We start from the raw sequence: 13000 nt of genomic DNA, 5'->3' as shown, positions 1-13000 counted from the left end.
AAATTTTTTTAATGGATTAAATATGGATACTTCGATGGATTTTGAAGCTCAGTCCAGTTTGGGCCACCAAAAAACAAAGTAGGGCCTTCTACGTTGAACACAACTACAAGCCCATTACCAAACCTAGACACCAAATATACACTCACCGCCAAAAACCCACAACATTCTCCAAAAATGTAACAATACTGCCCACCTCTATAGGGCAACAACACTCCACCTCAGCACCTCATCACGCCACAACCAGCCAGGTGGAAACATGTCTCCCCCACGTGCCACCAAGCCACGCTCTTCACCACCCTCACATACCAAATGCGAATAATCCCCAAAGACTACTCACACCAAGAGCCCAACTCCACTAGCTATAAGATCCATCAGTATCCACATCCAGTGTAGCTACAACCCAACCCACAATCAATACACCTACAAAACCTATCTCACGTGCCACTGCCCCTCCTCTAAACATGCAATCTATTACACAATCACATCAACCAAAAGCCTCCACCTCTCATAAAAATTCACCACTGACGCCCTCATCATTGATTCCTACTAATAATACTACATTCACAAGCAACCAATTCCTTAAAATCTTACACCAAGATGAATCAACTACCACTAAACTATCAACATCGGAGAACACTCTCCTTCACCAACTCCCACATGCTAACACAACCCATCACGCTCCATACAATACCCATGCAGAACCCCAACAACAATCCTCACCCTCCACCACCAATTTACATCTCACAGTTTCCTCCAGTTCAGACGTATCCCCAATCTTGGCTCGAGATGGGCCTCCAGGACCACGCCCTCACTTTCACGATGGAATTACACAACCAGGATGTGATCATCATGATCCAAAATCCAGCAAACATAGCCCAGATAGTGACGGAGGGCATGCAACTCGGCATGAACCTCTACAATCAATACCTATAGGCCATGCACCCTCCCTCACTCATGCACAACTACCAAGCATTGCCATCTCAACTCCCACCTCAAACTCCTCCATATCATCACTTGCCCCACTCTCAGAAATCCATGGACCTGCCATTTTATCCACAACAACAACCATGGACCCACTTTGTTCCATGGATTCAACCACGATAAGCACTGATGATGCTAATTCCCTTGCATGGACAAGGTACTCCTTCCATATCGCCAACTCCACCGAACAGCCCACCATCTGCACCTTCATCTCCCAGTCAAGAAGGACTCGAGGACATAGCAAGACCGGAAGTACCAGTAACAATGGAGGAAATTAGGGAAACACGACCCATTATGTGTTGGCTAAACGAGCACAAAACCTACACCCTCAAAGAACAGTACGCAAGAAAGGCCATAATAACTTGCCCACCAGAACTGACAAGCTGCTCCTTCAATATTCGTCAAACACTGACTCAAGAGGCAAGGAAATATGCCCTAGTATTCATTCCAGCCATGCAACAACGAGTGGAACCAATTATGGAGGGAACACAGGTTCCTCGGCCCCACCCTCCCCAAAATAAATCCATGCAGATGATACTTTAGAACTACAGAGGAGCTCAGTCCCCTGACTTACGTAGGAATTTCTTATCGCTATTGAACTACCACAAACCGGTATCGGTTGCACTACTGGAAATCCACCTACAACAGCATGACCAACTAAAGGAAGATTTTGGCTTCACACACTTGGCGCAAGCACCAGCTACAGGCCTCTCAGGTGGGATTGCATTATGATGGTGCGATGAAGTACTCCATCTCGATCAAGTTGTAGTCACTAATCAAGAATTTTACTTCATTGTCCAGGTACCCCCAACCCTAATAACTGAATTTTATCTATATTCTATGCTCAAAATGAATTCAATTCTCGCTTTATATTATGGAAAATCTTAAAGCAATACGTGATACTATTAACGGAGCATGGGTATTAGGTGGAGACTAATGAAATCACTAGAGCCTCCAAAAAATTTGGTGGTAATTCTTTAAATAATAAACGTTGTGATAAATTTCTAAAATATCTCAAATATTGTCAACTAATCGATTTAGGGTATAGTGGTAGTAAGTGCACTTGGTCTAATAATAGGAAATTCCATAATCGAATTTTAGAAAGATTAGACAGGTTTGTAGGCAACTATGAATGGCTTAATATATTCCCTGAAGCTTCAGTGAGACACCTGCCGCGAACTTACTCCGACCATTGCCCATTACTGTTGACCCTAGCAAAAATTCCCCTTCGTAGAAGGAATATTTTCCGTTTCAAAACCATTTGGACCTCTCACCTAGATTTTATACAACTTATCTATAAAAACTGGATGCAAGACAACTCTATACCACAAGCTATTGATGATTTCACAAAAGATGTCCAAGATTGTAATATCTATACTTTTGGGAACATTTTCCAACGGAAAAAGGTTTTACTAGCCCGAATTCAAGGCATTCAGGCTTCACCACACTACCCTACTAGCACCTTCCTCCAAAATCTTGAGCCATATCTCCTTATGCAATACAATGATGTTGTAAATTAGAGGAAGAATTTTGGCAATTAAAATCACGCATAAACTGGCTCGAAGCGAGTGGTGCAAACACTAAATTTTCCACCTATCGACACTTCATAGACGGCGTCGCAACCTCATAAGTGCCTTAAAAGATTCAGTGGGACACTGGATTTATGACCACAAGAGATTCACACACTAATTGAATCCTACTACACCACCCTATTCACCACCAGCCATACCACCTCTTACCGTCACTTTGTTAGTATCCTCACCACTAACGATATTATCATACTCATGGCTAACTTACACAACGTTGAAATCTTTAAGGCAATCAACTCCTTCAAAGCTATGAAAGTACCTGGATCCGAAAGATTACATCCCTACTTCTACCAAAAATTTTGGAGACACATACAATGTTCACTAGTTTCTTTCTGCCAGGAAGTTTTTCGCGCCAATAAAATCCCTCACGAGGTGAATAAAATAAATTTATGCTTGATTTCCAAAGTCAAACACCCTGTTACTATCACTCAATATCGCCATATTAGCCTTTGTAATACCCTTTACAAGATTATCACCAAAATATTAGTCAATAGAATAAAACATTTTCTACATGAAATTATTAAGCCTGAGCAATCTACTTTCCTTACTAAACGACGAGCCTCTGATAATGCTATTATCGTACAGGAAATCATTAATAGTCTTAAGAGTAAAACAAGGAAACATGCTAATTTCCTTCTTAAACTAGATCTTGAGAAGACATTTGATAAAATAGAATGGGCTTTCATCAAACACACTCTTATCTACTTTAACTTCCCACAAGGCCTAATTGACCTTATCATGTCATGCATCACTACTTCCTCCATTGCCATTTTAATTAATGGAAATCCTACAACTTTTTTCACTCCCACAAGAGGCATTCTCCAAGGCGATCCTTTATCACCCTACATATTTATTCTATGCCTGGACATGCTTTCTCTTCACATCTCTACTGTGATGACCCAAGGGGTCATCTTTTATTTTAGAATCCGAATCTGGGTTTCAAGGCCTTGAAAACCTCATTTTCTTTCTCCTCGATTTGCATGCACAGTCTGGGCACATTTTCGGAAAGCCTTTATGTGAAATCTAAGAAAAATATTGAATTTTGCCTTTTAAATCATTAAAGTTGACTTCTGTCAATATTTTTGGAAAACGGACCCAGACCCGTGATGACGGTCCCGTAGGGTCCGTAGTAAAATATGGGACTTGGGCATATACCCGGAATCGGATTCTGAGGTCCCTAGCCCGAGAAATGAATTTTAGAAGAAAATTACTTGCTGGAAAATATAAGGATTTTTGGTAATGGAATAGTGTGTGATCTCGTTGGTATCGGGCCCATATTTTGGCTCCGTAGCCCGCTACAAGTTTAATATGGTATTTAAGTCGTGTATGTGAAATTTGGTGAGAATCGGAAGTGATTTGACGTGATTCGGACGTCCGGTTGTGAAAATAGAAATTTCAAGTGTTCTTAAGAAAATCATGAGTTTTGGTGTTAAATTCGTTGTTTAAGATGTTATTTTGGCAATTTCATTACACGAGCAAGTCTATATGAAGTTTTTAGACTTGCATGCATGTTTGGTTTAGAGCCCCGAGGGCTCGGGTGAGTTTTGGATAGGCCACGGAGTGAGTTTGGACTTAGAAAATCTGATGTTACATCTGGTATCGGTTGCAGGTCTCTAATCTTGCAATTGCGGGATCAGGCTTCGCATTTACGAGCTTCACAGGCTTGGCAATTGCGAGGGTTTCATCACAATTGCGAAGATGACCTGCGCCAGCATAGTTCGCATTTGCGAAGTCATCAGGGAGGGGCAACCATCGCAATTGCGACCAAAGGTTCGCAATTGCGACAGTAGCAGACATGCAGCAGGTTCGCAATTGCGATGCCTGTCTCGCAATTGTGATGCCTGTCTCGCAATTGCGATGCCTGTCTCGCATTTGCGAGCTTCGCAATTGCGAAGCTCTGGGCACAAATGCGACGTCTGCAACTGATCAAAACACAATTTAGAAGGGATTTCAACTCATTCTCTCAAATTTTCAAACCCTAAGCTCCCGTATGTGATTTTTCAAAGAAGAGTTCTTCCCCAAATCATAGGTAAACGATTTTTAACTCATTTCCTTCAATCTATTTCATCTTTTTACATGATTTCATCACAAAAGCTAGGGTTTTTTATGGGAAATTAGGTGTTCTTGGGTAGAATTTAGGAATTTCGAAATTTGGGGATTTAGACCTCAAATTGAGGTCGGATTTCAAAACCAATTACATATTTGTGCTCGTGGGTAAAGGGGTAGTCGGGTTTTGGTTCGAACTTCGAGTTTTGACCAAGCGAGCCCAGGGCCAGTTTTTGACTTTTTGGGGAAAATATTGGGAAATCTATACTCATGCATTAGAATTGGTTTATTTAGCGTTAATTAATTTTAATTAGTTAATTATGCATAGATTCGGGCAGTTTGGAAGTGGAAACCAAAGGAAAAACGGTATTTGAGGCTTGAGTTTGGCCGTAGAATCGAGGTAAGTGTTTGGTCTAACCTTAGCTTGAGGGATTAGGTGTTGTTGTCTTATTTGCTACGTGTTAGTGTTGAGTACGACGTATAGGTGTGGTGACGTTTGACTATGGCGCCGTTGTTGGTTTTGCCCACAGGTTCAGGGCCATATACAGTATATTGTGACGCATCTCGTATTGGACTTGGTGCGGTGTTGATGTAGATAGGCAAGGTTATTGCCTATGCTTCGCGGCAGCTGAAGATTCACGAGAAGAATTATCTAGTTCATGATTTGTCGCTAGCGGCCATTGTTCATGCGCTGAAGATTTAGAGGCATTATTTATATGGCGTGTCATGTGAGGTGTTCACGGACCACAAGAGTCTGCAGTATTTGTTCAAGTAGAAGGAGCTAAATTTGAGGTAGAGGAGGTGGTTGGAACTATTAAAAGACTATGATATCACCATCTTGTATCATTGTAGGAAGGCCAATGTCGTGGTCGATGCTTTGAGTAGGAAATCGGCTAGTATGGGTAGCCTTGCATATATTCCAGTCGATGAGAGACCGCTTGCTTTAGATGTTCAGGCTTTGGCAAATCAGTTCGTGAGGTTGGATGTATCTAAGCCCAGCCGTGTTCTAGCTTGTACAGTCGCTCGGTCTTCATTATTTGAGCGCATCTGGGATCGGCAGTATGATGATCCTCATTTTCTTGTCCTTAGAGACACAGTGCGACATGGTGGTGCCAAGCAGGTTACAGTTGGAGATGACGGAGTTTTGAGGATGCAAGGTCGAGTTTGTGTGCCTAATGTAGATGGACTACGTGAGTTGATTCTGGAGGAGGCCCACAGTTCCCGGTATTCTATCCATCCGGGCGCCGCCAAGATGTATCAGGACTTGCGACAGCATTACTGGTGGAGAAGGATGAAGAAGGATATTATTGATGTAGCTCTGTGTTTGAATTGTTAGCAGGTAAAGTACGAGCATCAGAGACCTGGTGGTTTGTTTCAGAAGATTGAGATTCCTGAGTGGAAGTGCGAGCGTATCACTATGGACTTCGTTGTTGGACTCCCACGAACTCAGAGGAATTTCGATGCGGTATGGGTTATTGTGATAGGCTGACTAAGTCAGCGCATTTCATTCCTGTGGCAGTTTCCTATTCTTCAGAGTGGTTAGCTGAGATCTATATCCGGGAGATCGTTCGTCTCCATGGTGTGCCCGTGTCTATCATTTCGGATCGGGGAACACAATTTACCTTGCATTTCTGGAGGGCAGTTCAGCATGAGTTAGGCACGCGGGTAGAGTTGAGCACAGCATTTCATCCCTAGACGGACGATCAGTCCGAGCGTAGTATTCAGATTTTGGAGGATATGCTCCGCGCTTGTGTTATTGACTTCGAAGGTTCTTGGGATCAGTTTTTGCCGTTAGCGGAGTTTGCCTACAACAACAGCTACCAGTCAAGCATCCAGATGGCCCCTTATGAGGCATTATATGGTAGACGGTGTCGATCGCTAGTTGGGTGGTTTGAGCCGGGGGAGGCTCGGTTGTTGGGTACAGAGTTGGTACAGGATGCCTTGGACAGGTTAAGATCATTCAGGATAGGCTTCGTACAAGTCAGTTCAGGCAAAAGAGTTATGCCGACCGTAGGGTTCGCGATGTGACATTCATGGTCGTGGAGCGAGTGTTGCTTTGGGTGTCGCTCATGAAGGGCGTGATGAGATTTGGAGAGAAGGGCAAGCTAAGCCCTAGGTTCATTAGACCTTTTGAGATCCTTGATCAAGTAGGAAAGGTGGCTTACAGACTTGCGTTGCCACCGGGTTTACCAGCTGTGCATCCAGTGTTTCATGTGTCCATGCTTCGGAAGTATCACGGCAATCCATCCCACGTGTTAAACTTTAGCACTGTCCAGTTGGATGGAGATTTGACCTATGAGGAGGAGCCGGTAGCTATCCTACACCGGCAGGTTCGTTAGTTGAGATCGAAGAGCTATCCTTCGGTTTGTGTTCAGTGGAGAGGTCAGCCTGTAGAGGCAGCTACCTGGGAGTCCGAGTCTGAAATGCGGAGCCGATATCCCCATCTTTTTACTGACTCAGGTACTTTTCTATGTCCGTTCGAGGACGAACGGTTGTTTTAGAGGTGAAGAATGTGATGACCCAAGGGGTCATCTTTTGTTTTAGAATCCGAATTCGGGTTCCAAGGCCTTGAAAATATCATTTTCTTTCTCCTCGATTTTCGTATGCAGTCCGGGCGCGCTTCCGAAAAGCCTTTATGTGAAATCTTAAAAAAATATTGAATTTTGCCTTTTAAATTGATTAAAGTTGACTTTGGTCAATATTTTTGGTAAACGAACACGGACTGGTGATTTGACGGTCCCGTAGGTCTCGTAGTAAAATATGGGACTTGGACGTATGCCCGGAATCATATTCCAAGGTCCCTAGCCCGAGAAATAAATTTTTGAAGAAAATTGTTAGCTGGAAAATATAAAGATTTTTAGAAATGGAATAGTATGTGATCTCATTGGTATCGGGCTCGTATTTTGGTTCCGGAGCCCGGTACAAGTTTAATATGGTATTTAAGTCGTATCTGTGAAATTTGGTGAGAATCGGAAATGATTTGACATGGTTCGGACGTCCGGTTGTGAAAATAGAAATTTCAAGTGTTCTTAAGAAAAATCATGATTTTTGGTGTTAAATTCGTTGTTTAAGATGTTATTTTGGCGATTTGATCGCACGAGCAAGTCTATATGATGCTTTTAGACTTGTATACATGTTTGGTTTAGAGCCCCGAGAGCTCGGGTGAGTTTTGGATAGGCCATAGAGTGAGTTTGGACTTAGAAAATCTGTTGTTGCATCTGGTATATGTTGCAGGCCTCTAATCTCGCAATTACGAGATCAGGCTTCGCATTTGCGAGCTTCACAGGCTTGGCAATTGCGAGGGTTTCATCGCAATTGCGAAGATGACCTGGGCCAGCATAGTTCGCATTTGCGAAGTCATCAGGGAGGGGCAACCATCGCAACTGCAACCAAAGGTTCGCAATTGCGACAGTAGCAGACATGCAGCAGCTTCGCAATTGCGATGCCTGTCTCGCATTTGCGAGCTTTGCAATTGCGAAGCTCTAGCCGCAAATGCGACATCTGCAACTGATCAAAACACAATTTAAGCGGGATTTCAACTCATTCTATCAAATTTTCAAACCCTAAGCTTCCATAGGCGATTTCTCAAAGAAGAGTTCTTCCCCAAATCATAGGACGATTTCTAACTCATTTCCTTCAATCTATTTCATCTTTATAAATGATTTCATCACAAAATCTAGGGTTTTTCATGGGAAAATGGGTGTTCTTGGGTAGAATTTAGGAATTTCGAATTTTGGGGATTTAGACCTCAAATTGAGGTCGAATTTCAAAACCAATTGCATATTTGTGCTCGTGGGTGAATGGGTAGTCGGGTTTTGGTTCGAACTTCGAGTTTTGGCCAAGCGGCCCCGGGGCCAGTTTTTGACTTTTTGGGAAAAACATTGGGAAATCTATACTCATGCATTAGAAATGGATTATTTAGCGTTAATTGATGTTAATTAGTTAATTATGCATGGATTCGGGCGGAATAGAAGTGGAAACCAAAGGAAAAGCGGTATTTGAGGCTTGAGTTTGGTCGTGGAATCGAGGTAAGTGTTTGGTCTAACCTTAGCTTGAGGGATTAGGTGTTGTTTTATTTGCTATGTGTTAGTGTTGAGTACGACGTATAGGTGTGGTGACGAGTATATGTACGTTGATGTTGAGCATGCAAGTGAGTCTTATACTATGACCGTTGTGTCTCTTATTACGTACTGTTCATGCTTAAACTGATGATTCTCCATGTTGAACAAGTCTTATGATATTTTTCTTGGTATTGGGTAATGGTTGAGTATTGACTCAATCTGAGACTTAAATTGTGAAGTTGACTGTTGAAATGAGATTGGTTACTGTTGATTTCTTTGCCGGGATGTTATTGTTTCTATTGTTTGGGTGAGGAATAGTGTAAAGCACGAAGGATGATGTCGTACACGATATTGTGAGTGAGTGTTAATGCACGAAGGGTGATATCGTGCCATATTTGTGAGTGTTAATGCACGAAGGTTGATGCCGTGCCATGATTATGAGAGTTAATGCACGAAGGGTGGTGTCGAGCCGTTTCTGTTGTTTCTTATGGTGAGGACGAGAGTAAAAGCACGAAGGGTGATGTCGTGCACGTGTTCCTATATCATTATTTCTGTTGGTTCAGATATGGTGTTTACTTTGCTTCTCTATTGAATTACTGTCAGAATCTGATATTCCCCGCAGCATGTTTCCCCTTCCCGTCTTTACCTGTTAAATTTCTGTTATTACTGTTTTCTCGTATATGATTTAACTGCACAAGTTTATATTGATGTCGTGTTCTAGCCTCGTCACTACTTCGCCGAGGTTAGGCTCGACACTTACCAGTACATGGGGTCGGTTGTACTAATACTGCACTCTGCACTTTTTGTGCAGATTTCGGTGACGAACCTCGTGAGTAGAGTTTTGGTTGCTGCCTTCAGTCCACGGGAGACCCAAGGTAGATCTACCGGCGTTCGCAGACCCTGGAGTCCCCTTCCCCCCGGTTTTGGATTTCCTATCTCTTTCCATTTCGAGAACAGCTGTAATTCTTTTAAACCAATATTTGTAGAACTTCTTAGACGTTTGTGAATTGTGACACCAGATCATTGGGGTAGACGTGTATTGGAGTTTTTGAACTGTTATAACACTTCCGCATTTTATATCTGTTTGGCTTTAATTATTATTTATTTTTGTTGAGTTAATTATTAATGTGTTAGAACCATAATTGTTTGCCTGCCTAGCATTAAAGAGTTAGGCGCCATCACGATCCCGACGGTGGAAAATCTGGGTCGTGACATCTACAACGGTTGATATTAGATAATGGATTCCGATTAACCTTATCTCGTAACAATCCATCAGCATCACGCCTCTTTTTTGCCGATGGTATTATTATCTCCTCTAAAATTACTTAGACCAGTGTGGAATCCATCATTGATACGTTAAATCAGTTCACCCACCGCTCGGATCAAATTATCAACTACACCAAATCGAATTTTTTTTCACACAATACATCTCCCTCAGACAAACACTTTGTTCTTACGTCCTTTAACATGAAAGAGGGAACAAACTTTGGAAAGTATCTCGGATTCTCCATTTTTGTTAAAAAAACAAACTATGGCTGACTTCCAATATCTTCTTGATAATTTTAAAAATAGACTAGCCGGCTGAAAAACCAACGTGCTCTATGGCAGGCAGATTAGCTTTAATTAACTCCACACTAAACACACTTTCAAATCATATCATGCAGTTTATTAAACTACCCACACAAGTCATGAAACTCTTGGAACATTACCAACGTAATTTTCTATGGGGTACCACGACTCAAAGAAGAAAATTACACCTCATTAAATGGGATACACTTCAAACACCAAAAGCATGTGAGGTTTGGGACATCCAAAATCTCACCTCCAAGAATAATGAACACCTAGCTGGCCTAGCATGGAGGCTCTTCAACTCTCCTACTACACTATGTGGTGGCTCCCTCCTCATTTCTAAACTTATGGGTAGACGCACAAAATTAGGCACATCCCATACTTGGAAGGTAGTAATGCAAGGTTGGAAATTTTATCAACACGACTCTATATGGAGCATTGCTAAGGGTAGTAATATCAACTTTTGGACTGACCCATGGTTAGCACCCCATTTGACACTACGAAGTGTGATTGGAGGGCCATTAACCGAAGGTGAACAACACTCCACAATCTCCACATACCTCTCTAACCACATAATTAATACCAATAACCTTTCCCTACAGCTGCCTGATGACATACTCTCTCACATAACCTGGATGTTCCTCTCAACAGTATACAATTCTTAGTCCTATGACCGCTTAATCTGGGGCCTCACCCCCACTGGTGATTTTTCAATCAAATCAATGTATTCAGCTATGTATACATTCCAAACTTCCCACACCTACAAGTGGATATGGAAACTAGCCATCCCACTCAAAAAAAGACACTTCATTTGGTTACTCAGCCATAATAGACTACCCACAGCTACTTACCTAACTAAGTTACACATAGCACATTCGCTTCTATGCCCATCATGCGAACAACATGAAGAAACTATTGATCATTTACTCCTCAGATGCCTCATTAATAATGGATTATGGCAGGCTCTAAATATTTTGACCCTAATTAATAATATCCCTCCGCTCCATCATAATCCACTGAATAACCTGTACAAACTTCTATATCTAGACGTACAGTTTCCCACGCAGTTATCGGCCAAACTTCTCCTACCCTACTACCTTTGGCATATCTGGAAAACTCGTAATAAATTAATCTTCGAATCCATTCAAGCCACGCCCAATATCGACCACATAATCAGCCATGCCACATAATATTATTACCTTATCCATTAAACCTATCCACCAAAGATTACACAAACCATCTATGTTAAATGGCATCCACCAGACCCGGGCACCTTCAAACTGAACACTGATGGTGCATCTAAGGGGACTACGGCAGTAAAATGTTTTGGAGGAGTCTTTCGCAACTACACAGGTGATTGGATCCTAGGTTTCGCGGGTAACCGAACCTCAGGCACTCCTATTTCTATGGAGCTAAGTGCATTGCTGGAAGGATTTCAAATTGCTCTACGCTATAATTTAACACCACTAGAAATCAATGTGGATGCCACAGAGGTAATTTCTATACTACGATATCATAACCACCATTACTCATCTATCTTGCATGAATGCAGGTACTTGCTGAACCAATTGGGTAATCCATCAATACAACATGTATACAGGGAGCAAAATAGCATCGATGATGGACTCGGAAAATATGGCACCACCATGGAGAGGCCAACTCACTTACTATTATCGAGCATCCACCGGCCTTTTTGCATACGGAACGATTAACGGGTAATTCCAACGAGTAGATGCATCCTAATGACTACTGCTATCCCACCTTTTTGTATGCCCAGTAGTACAACCACACTCAGTGGTTCAGAATATGTACTAGACTCCTTTTGTAATAATGTACCACAACCTCCCTGTAACATTGCTTTTTAATTAATATAGACTAATCTTTAGTTAACCAAAAAAAAGGAATTGGATAGAACAAAATATTTCTTCTTATATCCGAAAAAGCCTTTTACCTAGTCTTTCAAATCATCATTGTGTTTGAAGTGAAAAAGAAAAGTAAAAGAAGACTACAAATTCTTACTTGGGGTAGTTAAAGAAGTACTAATATTGGCTTATAACCGACATTTGTAGGATCAAAGTATTGTCGCCAATTAAGACTTAGCTTATCTACTCATGCATTTATCACCATTATAGAAAAGAATTATTTTGTTGCAGAAACTTATTCAATGATGACGACCCTTAAAAGTAGCTACAAAAACAATATACATCTAGGGGAAGACGTAGCCTTTCGTTATCTGATTCATCAGAACCCAATAATTTTGGCATAATGCATAAACTTATATATAAGAATCTACCAAAATAGCAACAAATAGAAGATATGAGCGCATAAATTTAGAGATGTAATATGTTAAATGTTAAAAATCTTAAATATTAAATTCATAAAATTAAAATTCTGAATCCGTTTCTGTTAGTATCGACTCAAATAAAGAATAAAGTCGCCAACATCGATTATGCACAAAAGGTTTAAAAAGAGGTCGACACAGAAAGCAAAGACATTTGTGGAGATTCTAGTTGCCACAGAAGACTTTCAGAGTACCCACGATGAGGCTTCCCTTTAAGTAGCGAGTGGGTCGAACTCTTCATTTCAAAAGTCACTTTTTAAACAGATAAATTTACTAAAATGAATTTTAATATTTCTGAATTTTTTGGCATTTGATACGTCGAATATAAATTAATAAATATACTTTACTTGATGTTTGTAGATCGAACTATTCTGGCAAATTAAACTCGATTCATATTATTTATCCTGAAATAT

The 13000-nt window shown here is 41.2% G+C and overlaps 2 long non-coding RNA genes across 2 annotated transcripts in view; both read left to right on the top strand.

The window, feature by feature from the left end:
• Positions 1-9758, top strand: part of LOC109216707 — a 14969-nt gene extending 5211 nt beyond the window's left edge. The window contains exon 2 of the long non-coding RNA XR_002066536.1: positions 9489-9758. This is a non-coding gene — a long non-coding RNA (uncharacterized LOC109216707). The remainder of the gene's footprint in view (positions 1-9488) is intronic.
• A 1665-nt stretch (positions 9759-11423) lies between these two features.
• Positions 11424-12165, top strand: LOC109216706. Its single transcript, XR_002066535.1, has 2 exons — positions 11424-11599; positions 11799-12165. It is a non-coding gene; the product is annotated as an uncharacterized LOC109216706 (long non-coding RNA).
• The last annotated feature ends 835 nt before the right edge of the window (positions 12166-13000 follow it).

The sequence above is a fragment of the Nicotiana attenuata genome, unplaced genomic scaffold, assembly GCF_001879085.1.
Source record: "Nicotiana attenuata strain UT unplaced genomic scaffold, NIATTr2, whole genome shotgun sequence".
Taxonomy (NCBI): Eukaryota; Viridiplantae; Streptophyta; class Magnoliopsida; order Solanales; family Solanaceae; genus Nicotiana; species Nicotiana attenuata.
Note: the sequence above shows the minus strand (reverse complement) of the source record. Positions and strands in the feature narration are given on the sequence as shown.